Genomic DNA, 15445 nt, shown 5'->3' with positions numbered 1-15445 from the left:
AGGTATAACCAGATAAATCACCATAAAAAAGGAAGACAACATTTATTTTTCATCACAACAATTACATAACTCAATATATAATTTTAATGTTTCTCACTCTTCCATACGTCCAATTCTTTATCAACATTAAAATGAATGCATGAACCAAAAAAAGAAAACATTTGATTTGAGAAGAAAAAAAAATATGGTTTGAGAATTTTCAATTGCTGAATTCTATTAATCAATAGTTATTAGGCTTCAATGGACTTCTAATATTTGTTAGCCAGTAAAGCTGAGTTATTTGATTTCATCTATATTCACTTGATAATTTGAAAGTGGACACGTGTCAAGTATTTACACAAACACTTAGCACATTTTTTAGCATTATTAATGAAATACACAATGTAATTGTTCTTCTCTTTTTTTTCCCCAATTGTAACGTATTATTTTTTAATAAGAATTTATATTTGTTTTAGATATTTTTAGATATTTTTTTAATATAAACATTATTTTTTTTTTAGATTTTTTATAAAAAATAATTTAACAATCTCATCACTAACCATAGTATATGAGAGAAATTGAAAATGGTACGGCAGTAGGTATGTGAGAAGTCAAAAAGGCTTGAAAAATTTAGTTAAAACCTCTCCATTGGACCCTTGTTTAGTGAAAAGCACAATCCAATTTTTTTTTGCTTCATAAACCCCCTAAGTAGAAAACACATAATTGAGTAAGGACAAAATAAAATATCTTTTTTTTTTCTTGGACAATATTGCTAGAGTAGCATGTTATTGTCAGAGGTAATATTTTTTTTTTTATTTTAAGAATTTCATAGTCAATATGGATCTTATTTGATAGATCTTGATGAGAGAATTCTAAAAATATTAATTTTATTACAAACTGACATTTATATCAAAAGTTATATTGTATTAAAGTTTAATATTTTGATAATAATCATATGTGTTGAAATTTTCAATAAATTTTTTTATACTTGTCCTTAATGCATTAAAGTTTTATTATGAAGAAGTTTTAACCAAATCTCCCGAAAGGCTTGTGAGCTGGGAGAAGTTAATAAATGCCAAGGCTTTTTTTTTTTTTTTTTTAAATCAAAAATTTAGAAAATTCTCTTACAAGACTTGTGAGTTAGAAATCTCATTTTTCTTATTGGGGTGTTTGGGAAAGGCTTTTTTTAGCTTTTTGGACTAAAATTCACAAAATGAGAAAATAGACTAAATTAGCCAATCTAACAAAGTATCACATTAAACCCATAATCATTTCACTTTTTCTCTCACAAACATCACCTCCAACTACAAAAAAATCTAATTATCTTCTCAAACACAAAAATTTTAGTCTATTAAAATAGTCAAAAACTAAAATAAATTATTAAAATAGCAACTCCCCAAACACCTACAATATATATAGATAGATAGGGTTTCATTTTCCTGATAGCCAAGTAAACAGCATGTCTCAAGCTAAAAAGCAATCACTCACATTTGCTAAATGGTATGGGAAATTATGAGCTTTTCTTGATAATCACCATGTGTTTGGTAACAACCCTTCATCACTTTCATGTTTTTATACTTTTGCCTTTTCATCTCATTATATGCTTCACTTAATTGTTCAATGAATTAATGGACATTTTCTTTGTCACTCCCTAGCTTCATAGATGTTTATAAAAATAAATCAAGGGAAATGATCAGTTAGGCAGTTTATGATTCTATAATTCAAAATACACACAATTTAGCTTTCCATAACTTCAAAATCTTTTGGTTTACTGTGGTGTTTATCCATTTAGCATTTTAGGCTATTTCTTTGATTATTTGATTAATGTACCTATATTAAATTGGAATCATGCTTTTTCATTTTTTAGTTTTGAGTTATTTTTGCATCAGCTTTCAGCTCCATTTCATCACTCGAAGTTTGTAAGCAACTATTTCTAGGACTACTTCAATCTACTCAGCCTGAAGAAACCTCTGAAACATCAAATGTTCATGCTGAAACTCTCAACTACAAGTGGTGCACTTGGAGCAGCTATGATTGGTCCTAAATCAACACTACTACACCATATGGCTCTTGCTTCATGAAATCAAAATTCTTATACATGTTAACGGTCTTACATAACTCTAATTTTAAAAGTCTTGTATTAATTAATTATCTACTAATTACTTAATGTATAAATATATACTGAATTATTACAACTTTTTGTAATGTGCATACCATAAACTACTTTTTTGCAATCATTGTCTTCTTATTTTCTTTTTAATCTTTTCTAATTTGAACAATTACTTTCTTAATCATTTAGTTTAAATATGTATGATTCTTTTTTTTTTTAAACACACAATTGTGTTCATGTTTTGCCCAGTAATATTACAAAACTTCAAGCTACTCATTCAATCAACTCATCAAATTATGGGCATCATAAGGCACCCATCACATTATGGGCATGCCTTGTCGTGCAACGCACGTGGGCCTCGCCACTAAAAAATGCACTTTTTTACTTATTGTTTTATATGAGTTGAGTTTGGATTGGGTTTGATATGATGTATTGAGAGCTAATGTGATTTAAATAAAATGATGTGATTTAAATAGGATAGTGACTTTTTAACTTTTTGTATTATTTAGTTTATGCCAAACCAACCCTAAGAGGTGTTTTGAAAAAGTAGTAAAAGTCAATTTTTTAATTTTTTAGTTTTTTTATACAAAAAAATCACAAAAAAGTCACACAAAAAAAAAAAATCAGCTTTTTAACACAAAAAATTTAAAAAATCACAAAATAACAGTTTCCTGACCAGCTACTCGAGAACCTTTTTTTGAGACAGGTAGTCCCACAAGAGTCCGGATTCTCGGCCGCCCTTTCCGGCGGCCGTTCCATCAGCCCCCCAAAACGACGTCGTTTTGGGGGTTTTTTTGATTTTTTTTTTTTTTCTTTCTTCTTCTTCGTTGCAAAACAGAACCAGAGGGAGGGGAGGGGAGGGGAGGGGAGGGAGAGAGAGAGAGGGAGGGGAGGGGAAGGAGAGAGAGAGGAAGGGAGAAGAAGAGGGAGCACCGGACTGGAGGGGGCCTAAATCACCGGGGGAGGAGGAGGAGGAGGCGGAGGCGGGCCGGACGCGGAGGCGACGGCAGATCGGGCGACGATCGACGGCTGGCGAGCTCGACGGCTGGCGAGCTCGACGACCTGCGACGGCGAGCTCGACGACCTGCGAACCCCAAAATCCGGCGAGCTCCCCTCCCCTCCCCTCTCCTCCGGCGGCCTCCCCTCCCCTCCCCTCTGCTCTGCTCTGGTTCTGCGAAAAAAAAAAAAAAAAAAACGAAAAACCCCCCAAAACGACGTCGTTTTGGGGGGGCTGTTGGGAACTGCCGCCCAAAAGGGCGGCCGAGGATCCAAATTCGTCCCACAAACGAATTGTACGTACCAAACAAAAACTACAAATTCCCCAAAACGAAATTCAAAAAATTCATCAATTAATTTTTGTGTTTTTGTTTCTTTTATTAATTGAAAATGCACGTGTATTGAGGTAATATTATTTTACCTCCTAAATTATCATGAATTTTTTAATTTAACTATTAAACTTTGATTTATTTTAATTTAGTATTTAAATTTTTAACAAATTGATCAATTTAATCTCTACCGTCACGTTCCGTCTACAATTGGACGGAATGTACTAACGTAACACCAAAATTCATTTGAAATTTCATTTTACCACCCCAAACTATACCTTAAAAATCAATTTGTTCCCCAAATATAAAAAAAACAATTTTAAATATTTAATAAATAATTTTTATCTCAATAATGAAAAAATTAAATTTTAAATAATATATACTTTGCAAAAAAATAATAAAAAATACAAAAAAATTCTCATTTTGAATTATTTTGAGACTATGAAGCATAAATAATTCAACAAACATGTTATACCCATACCGGGTACTTATCGACTTATGATATTTTTGCATACGTACCGGGTACACAAAATATGTATTCAAATTTTTCTTTCTTCATTTTTGGCTTACCCAGACATATCTAATATATATTTAAGTCGTACCGTATCTCAGTCGAAAATAATATTTTTCTTCTATTACAAAGATAATTATTTTTACTAAACCTCTTTTTCATTTTTAGTTTTGTACTTAGTATGGTTTTAAAACTAAGTTATGGTTTATAAGTTATTTAATATAATAATATTTAATTTAATCTTATAACTATGTGTGTGAGTGAATTTCCGATCACACTGCCAACTTAGTTATTCAGCTGGAGAATATTGGCAGAATAGATGACCACTGGCTGACCTGCAACAAAAAGAGAAGATTCTGGCGGTGGTTTGTCCACCCGGGGCACTCCAACGATTAAGTCAGTATATCTCTTAAAGATAATCAATAGTACTAATCTTACGATTCATAATATAAATTGCGTACTTTTGACTCATCGAGAGTGCCTTTCTTTTATAGTTACCTCAATCCTAGTTCCCATAGAAGCCTAACTTCAGTGGACTTCTGCTCTGTGCTTATCCTGGACTCTTCAAGGGATAAAGATAAACTCCCTAAGAGTATTATCCTTATCCATGCTAAAATCCTTCCTTATTCTAGGGCTCTTGTGCCTTATCCGCTTATCTCGGATTCTGATATTTTCAGAGATAACCTCGGCCTAGCCGAGATCACCTCGGTGTCATAACCTGGACACATGGCTCCTCGGCTGACATGTCGACGTCACCTTGGCCACGTGTTGGTACTCAGAAAATATATCCTCACAACTGCCCCCTAGGTTCTATTACCTCGGCATTCTGAGGTGATGAAACCTATATCGGTACTTCCTGCCAGTACATCGGCTTCAGCCGAGATCATCATTATAGGCCGACATGCCTCCTTAAGGTTTTTAAAAGTTTCCAAGATCTCCTTCACGCGTATGAGCTGTTATGCATCACAATTCAACCGTTTTAGCCACGTGTCCTTCCCTCACTAGATCGTACTTGGTACACGCTTCTAAATCATCTCGCGCATGCGTGCGCCGTCTGACGCTCACGTTGTTTTAGGCGCATTAATTCTGTTTTGCCACCGTTTCAAGTTTTAACAAAACTTTTTTCCCCTTTCCTTATTTTCTCACTGTTCTCCATTGTCTCTGAAGCTTTCTCTCTCTAGCTTTTTCTTCCAAACCCTCCATTGTTCAAGCTTCTAAAGCTCTGCAATTTGTTCTGTCCACCTCCTCCGGTGAGGTTCTTGCTAATCCTTTCTGAAGCTCCCGTTTGTCGGACTTCGGCAAACTCAACACCGGCTTCCTATCTTCGGTGAGTTGACTGTTTCTCCTATTTTCAGTTTTTGATGTTCTTCATTACTCGTTGCCATTACTGCTTTGTTAAAACATTCGTTTTGCGAATTATATATCTGAATGTGATTATTCCACGACTTTGCTCTTGCTCACGTCTTGAATGCACTCACTGTTCATTACTTTTTTACATCTTTGCCACTGTTCTTGATTTCATACCCTTTGTACTTGCGATGTTCTCGATAGTCCATCTTTGTTCTTGAATCTGAATCGTATTCTTGTTTCTGTTTTCCGTGTTTTTCCAGATTCTCGTCTTCCATCCTTGCTTCCATAGATCTAGGTTTGGGATTTGTCTATAGAACCCACAAATTTTTAGGAAAAACTGAAACGATTCCCACACATTCTTAACCCAGTATTTACTTAAGTTTTTGCCGAGGTCCCAATATCCCTCTAAAAAGCTTTCTTTTGAAATCCATCTTCTTCTCGTTAAGCCGACATTATAGGTATGTAGAAACATAGAGTAGACACCCCGAGTAAACTAGAGCACTTTAGGCAGGAGTTTGACATCCCGGCCGACGTCCATCTGAGATTGGCTGGGGAAGACGACTCTATCATGCCCACAACTGACTCCATGCCCTTCTCTGTCGTAGCCTTTATTGAGTGCGGACTCCGGCTTCCACTCAACTTCCTTTTCCGCGAGATAATCCACTACTATAAGTTGAACCCAATACAACTTGCCATCAACTCCTACCGAGTCATTAATGGCATAATAACCTTAGCCAAACAAGAAAACGCTAGGATCACCTTAGCCGATATCCAGTACTGCTACACCATGTATGGCCTCAAAAGAGATACGAGCTACGTTTACTACCTCAAGCCAAGATTTACAGAGTACAAAATCGTAGCCGACCTCCCAGACTCCAACAAGGGAGCTGGAGACGACTACTTTATTACCTCGGAGAACTGGGAGTTCGCTCCAAATGAGGACCTCCATCTTTACCCTCTTCCTCGAACCGTTTTTGTAGAGGGCAATGGTAAGAGCCCTACGTCCATACTCACTTGCTTTCAAAAAAATTTCATAGTTTTTAATACTTTATCTGCTTCTAACGTCTGTTTTGCTTGCAGCTTTTCCTCAGCCACCAAAGGGCTTCCGTTAGTCTTTCTTTCCCAGCAAAGACTTGAGGAGACTTTTGGATCTGCTAGTTCTCAAACGGAAGGCCCCTCTACTGCTTAATTTCATTCCGACGTATAAGTCAACTCTTCCCGACGTCCCCAAGAAGAAGAAGAAGAGTCTATCTCCTTCCTCTGCCACAACTTCTCAGACTGCTTCCACATCTCAACAAGACCAAGGATCGACCTCTGATCCAGCCAAGCAACCGTTAACCTCGGCTCCTTATCTGATCCCAATATCTCAACGCCAATGTCGGCGACGAACTATTTTTGCTGCTGAAATGGACCGCCAAAAAGCAGTTGCTAAGGATCTCTTAGCCAGCATCCCTGACTCGGTTGATGCCCAATCAGTGCCAACCCAGCCAAAGCCGAAGAAAAAAAGGATTAAGAAGGCTCAGCCAAAGGCAAAGGTGACTTAGGTTGACACTGAGGACACTTTGCCGATCTCCAAACTGGTTGAGAGTGATAAGTCCCAGTCTACCGCGGAGAAGAGGCGTGCCGAGGCCTAACCATTTGATTCTCCGAAATCAAAGAGGCCGAGGTCATCCGCTACAACTACCTCGGGGTCTTCAAAGCGTGATGCCCCCTGGACCTCCCAAATTACTTTGGAAGATAAGCTAGTTATGGCTGGCGACAGTGCCGACGACATTAATGTCACCGTCGCCCTTAGTATCGCTCTGCTCCTTCCCGGCGATCTCGACCGAAACGCCGAGATAAGCGAGTATGAGAACTATGCTCTGATGCTCCAGCACTCTGTTCAAGTAAGTCTCTTCATTGGGAAATTTTTCTTTCTCTTCATTACATACTTACAATATTTTCTAATAACTTCTATTTACTTTCAGGCCATCCAGCATGCTCATTCTTTCTTAGTACAATCTTTCCAGAACCGGAAGAAGCTGGTCGAGAAGAAGAGGGAGGTCTCTAGTTTGCAAAAGACTAACAAAAATCTACAGTCAAAGATGAAGACTTTGGAGGATTAGGCCAAGACTGCTATCAAAGCTCAAAACAATGCCGAAGAAAAGGCGGACTCTGCTGAAGCCATCAAAAAGGTGCTTGAGGCTGAAAAGAAGGATGCCGAGAAGAAAATGGCCCAGGCCCAAAAAGAACTACAAGACGTTCTGGCCACAAAAGAGGTCGAAGTCAAGGCAGCCGATGAGAAAGGCTATAACGAAGGGGTGGCCGATGTTACGTCGGACTATGAAAAGCAAGTGAAGCAGGCATGCAACAGGGGTTTTACCCTTGGTTGGATGTCTCTTCTAAAGAAGCTTGAAGTCCCCGAGGACTTGCCATTCAGGAATGCCGACTCCATGCCTCTTCCATTCCTTCCAACTCTAACTGAATCCAATGACGACTTTGAATCTGAGGAAGAGGTTTTGGTGTGGAAGTCGAAAGATGCTGCTGGGGCCAAGTCCCCTTCTCTGAATGATTAAGTCCTAGACTTGACTCAAGATGAGAAGGGTGGTGAGGTGCCCAAAGAAGCTACCCCTGAACAGGCATCTTTGGACGTGCCTCTTGCCGACAAGAGCTTTGATCAAACTCTTCAAGAAATTGATGCTGAGCTTGCGGCGGAAAAGGCTGCCAAGGTGTCTTCCCAGCAGTCGTCCGAACTTCAGACCCAACCATCTGTCGTTGCTGAAGAGTCTTAACTTTGACTTTTTTTTTCTTTGTATTTTGTACTTTGTTTTTCTTTTTGAAGTAATGTAAACTCTTTATATCGCCGATGTGCCTTTTTATGAATACAATTTCCTTCTTTCTTGAATACTTGTATGTTTGTCTTCCCTTTATTGCTCTTGTATGCCTTTCATACTTAGAATAATTTTGTATCTTCAAAATGCTTCTTAGTCTTGTGCAACCTTCTCAGAGTGAAAAACCTCGGTAATACAAACCGATGATTTACCTCGGCAAGTACCCCAGTACCTTTCTTAGCATAACCTTGGTTTCAACTTGTAAAATTTTTTCAAAAGATTTCAACAAGTGTTTAACCTTAGCCTCCGTTTAACTTCAACTTATAAACTTTTCTCAAGTTTCAACAAGTGTTAAACATAATCTCGGTTTAACTTTAGCTTGTAAAATTTTCTCAAGTTTCAACAAGTGTTAAACATCATTTCGGTTTAACTTCAACTTGTAAACTTTTCTCAAGTTTCAACAAGTGTTAAACATAATCTCGGTTTAACTTCAACTTGTAAACTTTTCTCAAGTTTCAACAAGTGTTAAACATCATCTTGTAAACTTTTCTCAAGTTTCAACATGTGTTAAACATCATTTCTTCTCTCTGCCCCCTAATGTGAGCCTAAGCTCCACTTAGGGTCTCATTATGCATGTATTCTAGAAACAACGTTATGTATCTTTATCAGTCACAAGTGTATAAACGAATAAATCAAGCTAAATCTTTATTTATTTATTTTGGCAAGTGTCAAAAGAGCAAAATTTTATTTATTTACTTCGGCAAACATCTTAATATTTGCTCTTAAAAAAGCTTCCAACTTTTTTCCCTCTTTTTTGGCTAAGCCCGAGCCGAGAACAAAGAAGCGTTCTTCATCCCCTTCTTGAGAATTTTCTTCAGTGTTTCTTCATTCTTCTCGGCTGATTCCTTGCCGACATCCTCTAGGACCTCCACGTCCTTGCCTTCGATCTCTGTTTTCTTTGGTTCTTGAATGCTGTATGTGGATTTCATTGTTGCCGCTGATCTCCTCTAACCTCTTCAATCCCATGCTTTGTTGGGAACCGCAATAGTTGATGCAATATTGAGGAAACTGCCCCCATTGCATGCAACCATGGTCTTCCCAAAATGATGTTGTAAGGGAAGGGTGTGTCAACTACGGTGAACTCTGTTGTTATCTTCCTGGTGCCTGCCTGTACCTCCAAGCTGGTTGTTCTCAGTGGCCATGCCGGCGTTCCATTGAACCCGACCATTGGGCTATTGGATTGCTCCATATCGTCTGGGTGAAGGCCAAGCTCCTTGTAACATCAGACGTACATGATGTCACAAGAGCTGCCTTGGTTAATCAGGATGTGTTTTACTTGGCATTCCCTAACCTGGAGGGATACTACCAAGGCATCATTATGCGGATGTTGCACCATCTCAAGGTCGGTTTCAGAAAAGGACACTACTAGTCCTTGGCACTCCTCTGCCCGATGTCTCTTCTCCCTGACTTAGTAGATATGTTGCAAGTGTTTTACCTTCTGGGTCTCCCCCCTAATTTCGTTCTCATCAACCTTCGAGTGAATTACATTAATTACCCGAGGTCCTCCTACTTGAGGCTGCTGTGCTGGGGGAGGTGGAGCTGCTGTCGCCTGAGGCAGTCTTGCCTATTCTTACTTTGTTCTGGCCTCATCGACAAGGTCTCTCAAATGGCCTTGCCTCACCAGGTCTTCCAAATGTGTTTTCAGGGCTCTACAACCCTGAGTCATGTGCCCATCTTTATTGTGGTAAGCACAATGTCTGCCAAGGTTTCTTTCCATAAACTCTCCTGGTGCCCTTGTTAGTGCTCTGAAATAGGGTTGATTCCGAATTTGGTCCAGGACTTCGTGAATTGGGATTCAAAACACAGTTGTCACTGCCTGTGTAGCCCTCAGTTTTGTCTCTTGCTTGCTCGATCCATTGTTACCTCGGCCTCGTTTCGGCGAGCCGTTTCCTTTCTCTTGCTTTGCCTCCTTGGTTCCTGATGTATCTTCTTCGGCTCTGGCATACTTCTCGATTCTCGCCATGAGCTCTTCCATACTTTTTGGCAATGTCTTTGCCAAAAATTTTCGTAGTGGACAGTCATTTTTTAAGCCGTTCTTGAAAAATACGACCGCCACCTCTTGATTACACTCTGGTATTCAATCGAACACCTTATAGTACCTTTTTGCATAGGCCCTGAGGCCTTCATCCTTACTGATCTTCAGAGCCATCAATACATCTATCGTTAATGGTTGTAGCTTGTTTGTCACTAACCTGGCCACGAACATCTCGGTCAGGCCTTCCCAGGTCTTTACGCTTCCCTTCGGTAGTTTGTGAAACCAATCTGATGCAATCTCCCCAAACGATGAGGGGAACACTTTGCAGAGCAACGGCTCGTTCCCACTATACAATGCCATTGAGTTCAAATATAATCCAACGTGGAAGTTGGGGTCTGACTTACCATCGTACATTTAGAACCTAGGCATACTGAATCTCTTCGGAGCCTCAAATTTGTCTAGCTCCACCAAGAATGGTGTTCTCAGCTTTTCAGGGGAAGTTACCTCGGCGTCGGCATTTTGCTGCATCCTCTTGAGGTAATCTCTCAAGTCTTCTTTGCTCCGCCTAGGAGCTCGGCTATCTCCTGACTTCAATCTTTTCGGTATACTACTCTCAGCTTCATGGTGGGTCATTTTCGATCTTTTTCTATGAGTTGTGTCGAAGCAGAGCTCCTGCCTTTGAACATGCCGATGTTCTCTTGGGTCTGCTTCTTTAGTGCGATGTGTTCTTTGTGACTCTTCTTTCCTCAACTCTCCTCGCCCGACCTCCATGGAAGGCCGGTAAGAGTGCTTTTCGCTTCTGGTGTGCTGAGGGGCTATTGGGATTGGCTTCTGTCCTCCTTTTCTGGGCATTGGCCGCTGGCACCGGCATGTCCTACAGTGGGTATGGTGGCTGCATGACGTTATTTTGCATCATAAAATTAACGACCGATTGTAGGTCTGCCAACTTGTTTGCCATATCTTTCACCTCTTCGTCCCTCCGCAGGCATCTATCCTTTCATACCTGGAGGTCGTCCTCATTGTAGTATCCGCTTCGATCTGGTTTCTTTGGTACGTCTCCATCCTGGCCGATGTCTTTCTTGCCGTGATTCTGGTTCTGAGTTTTCTCATTGCGACCATCTTTTTCCACGTTTGGGTCAACGTGTTTTTCACTCCCAGCAGGGATTTCGTCTCAAACCTTATCCTTCTATCCGTCACTGGCTATCTATTCTTCTTTCTTTTCCACAAACGACGCCAAATTGTGTGAGTGAATTTCCGATCACACTGCCAACTTAGTTATTCAGCTGGAGAGTACTGGCAAAATAGATGACACCTGGCTGACCTGCAACAGAAAGAAAAGATTCCGGCGGTGGTTCATCCACCCGGGGGCACTCCGACGATCAAGTCAGTATATCTCTCAAAGATAATCAATAGTACTAATCTCACTATTCAGAATATAAATTGCGTATCTTTGACCCATCGAGTGTGCCTTTCTTTTATAGTTACCTCAATCCTAGTTCCCATAGAAGCCTAGCTTCAGTGGACTTCTGCTCTGTGCTTATCCTGGACTCTTCAAGGGATAAAGATAAACTCCCTAAGAGTATTATCCTTATCCATGCCAAAGTCCTTTCTTATTCTAGAAGTCTTGTGCCTTATCCGCTTGTCTCGAATTCCGATATCTTCGGAGATAACCTCGGCCTAGCTGAGATCACCTCGGTGTCATAACCTGGACACGTGGCTCTGGCGCCACCTTGGCCACGTGTTGGTACTCAGAAAATATATCCTCACACTTTGCTTTTAGCATTAAATGACAATTGTATATTGGATTTAACAAATTAAGTCATCTAATCAGTTTTTGTATTATTTCAAAAAAAATATTTTTTATAAACGTATTAAACCATACCCATACTTGTACCCCACTTTTTAAAGATTTTACTATGTAGATGTGCTCATATCGTACCAATACCAGTACTCATACCCATACTTGCGCTTTGTAGGTCGCAAATTATATCGAGTTGATCATAGAGAAACTTATTGAGAAGAAAATTTATTGACTACTCTAAGTGTGTCCGCGCACGCAATTGTAACTAGTTTATTACCCAAATTAATTTCAATAGAATTGATCGACTAATAGTATTTTCACAATTGAGTAGGAAATTTTTTTCAAAATTAAGTAACCGGTATGGGTACGACATGTTTGTCGAAATATCCATACTTCATAGTCTCAAGATAATTTTAAATTTTTAAAATTTAATTTTTTTATATTTGGGGGGAAAATTAATTTTTAAGGTATAGTTTGGGAGATAAAATGATTCTAAATTAATTTTGATACCACGTTAACATATTCTGTCTAATTGTAGAAGAAATGTGACGACAAGGGTTAAATTGATCAATTTATTAAAAATTCAAATATTAAATTAAAATAAATCAAAATATAAGGACCAAATTAAAAAACACAAGATAATTTGGACAACAAAATAATATTTTTTCACGTCTATTTTTAAAGTAAGTCGAATCTTAAGTTGCTTTATATACTGTCACACTTCTTGTTTTCCTTTACACTTATACTTTCTTTTTATACTAATTAAAAAATTATATATTTTTTTTCTTTGTACCCCACGTTAGTCGTGAGCTCAGGTCAGAGGTGTAATTGTATGTTTTTAAAGTACAAAAACGTGTTTTTAAGGACAAATCTTAGGCTATATTTGATAAAAAGGAAGACAGTTTGAAAAGCAAAATAAAAAAATTATAAATACACAACTTGAAATTTATTTAAATTATAAATTATTCTTTGTGATTTTAGAAATTACATTATACCTCATAAAGTTTCTAATTTCATAACAAACAGGTCCTTTTATTAATAAATCATCAAGTTAATTAACAGTTTTTAATAATATTAAAATTTTATTTCAATTAATAATTTAGATAATTTTATTATTGTATAGGTGAACAGTTAGAAATTTCATTTTTTAAATTAATTTTGTTAAATAAAAAATTCTGACAGGGAGGTATTTGTAATTTTTCAAATTACAGGGGGTAATTCGTATTTTAAGCAAACTTTAAGGATGTATTTGTAATTTATCCAATATAAAATTAAGACCCCCCCAAAATATCAATTTAAAAGTCAACATCTCTAGGTTATACCATATTTTAAGAAATAGATTAAAAGTTAATTTTTTGTCTTTTTTTTTTATAAAAAAAAATATGTAAAAAAATAAAGAGATTAATGTGATTCAAAAAAATCAAAATGTCAAAAAGCTGGCTTTTAACCCAATAATAGAATTTGTGTGTTAATCTTTTTTCAAATGTTTGGTTTGACTAAACTTTTTTTTATTTTTTATTTATAAGAGAATGATGAAAATTTAAGGAAGAAGTTGGTTGGGCTTTTTTGGCTATTTTAGTCACAAAAAATAAAATAGGCTATTTTAGCCATAACAAACAAAACATCACATCCAACCCATAATCATTACACTCTTCTCTCACAAAAAAGCCAAAAAAGCCAAAAAGTCAAAAAGCCCTTCCCAAACCAAGCTTTTTAGCCCAGGCTAAAATAGCCAAAAAAGTCAAAAAGCCAAAAAGCCAACCCACTTCCCAAACGGAGGCTAAATATTGTGTATTCATTTACCCTTTTTTACTATTAAACAGTTTACCTTATTATTTTCAGAATGTGAGATTCTCAGAAAGTACAGGAATTAGAATCTTGGTTAATTTAGAAAAAGTGATTTTAATTTAAATAGGAATAAGGAACCACATTTATATTTTAATCTATTTTAAACATTAAAACCATAGTGGTCAAGAAAATCACATTCTCATTTTTTCAAAATTTTTTCTCATTCAAATTCATCCTAAATGTAAAATGAAATACAAGTAATAAAAGTCTAAAATAAAATCAAATAAACCACTTATATTGTATTTGATTTACTGAAAATAGTTAAAATGAAATGTAATGATTATTCATTAGGTTCTCATATGGAATAATCATCCTTTGAAATAATGCATGATGATTTCATTTGTAATATATTTTGTGATTACTTTATTAATCAACCAAACATGAGAATAAACATTTTGATGAAGTGATTATTCTTCCAATGAACCAATCATTCTCTTAACATATAGATTTAGAACACTAGGGTACCCTTCATTGTTTGGGTTAACTTTTCTTTATTTTGATTCAATGGCCAATTTTAAATTTTCTAAATGTTTCATCCACATAAATTTTTTCTTTCAAATTTCTTTGAAAATATTCATTCAGGGGATTTAGGGGAAATTTGTGTGAATGTAGCATTGCATTTAAATTGTAGTACTAAGAGCATCTCCAATTTTTCATCAAACTTTTCATCAAATTTGAGTAAAATTTTTATGAAAAATTTGATCTAATATGATGCACTCCAATAATTTTCATTAAATCTGCTAATCGTCCAGTGAAGAATAAATTTTTATCAAATTCATTCCAAAATTCGATTGTCCGGGAAGCCATCCCACTGGTCGTCCATCCGATCATTCACCAACGTTATCTCCAAAATTTGATGAAAGGATAAACACAAGCTCAATTTGATGAAATTTTTGATTTTTTCCTCATTTGATATGGATTTTATGCTAACGGTGGAGTAGAAAAAGGGAGGTTATTTTATCAAATTTAAATTTGATAAAAAGCTTGATCTGATACGATACACTCGAATAATTTTCATCAAATCTACCAGTCGTCTGGTGAATAGTAAATTTTTATCAAATTCATTTCAAAATTTGATTATTCAGGAGGTCGTGTATCAACGATAATCTCTAAAATTTGATGAAAGGATAAATAGAGAGATTCAATTTGATGAAATTTTTAATTTTTTTCTTATTTAATATAGATTTAATGTTAAAATCAAAAAAAAATAAAAATGAAATTTAAATTTAATATAAAGGCCCTGTTTGGTAGGGCTTATTTTCAGTTTATTTCAACTTTTAGCTTAATTTAAGCTATTTTGATGTGTTTGGTTCACCTTAACAATACAGTTTATACTTTTTTGTAACTCAAAAATTAACTTATTCTTTGAGTGAGGAAAAAAAAACTTAATTTATAAATCAAAAATTAACTTATATTTACAATTATAAAGTATAAACTATTAAGTTATAAGATATACTCGCTTTTTCGAAATTTTACCAAATGGGGCCAACGTCTGAGTAAAGCTTACAGAAGCTTTAATAGAATTTGTGAAATCTACAGCAGGGAATGCTATTTATTGGGAGTCCCAATTTCTTTCGCAAGGTACGTGTGGTTCTATAATAGTGATGACACTAGTGATGTGATCACCGATAATAATTAAGAAAATTTCAATTTAGTATGGTGTCATAAAAAATTAT

This window comes from Camellia sinensis, chromosome 11 (genome assembly GCF_055761805.1).
Source record: "Camellia sinensis isolate YWXY chromosome 11, ASM5576180v1, whole genome shotgun sequence".
Taxonomy (NCBI): Eukaryota; Viridiplantae; Streptophyta; class Magnoliopsida; order Ericales; family Theaceae; genus Camellia; species Camellia sinensis.
The sequence above is the reverse complement of the archived record's forward strand: the minus strand, read 5'-3'. Positions refer to the sequence as shown.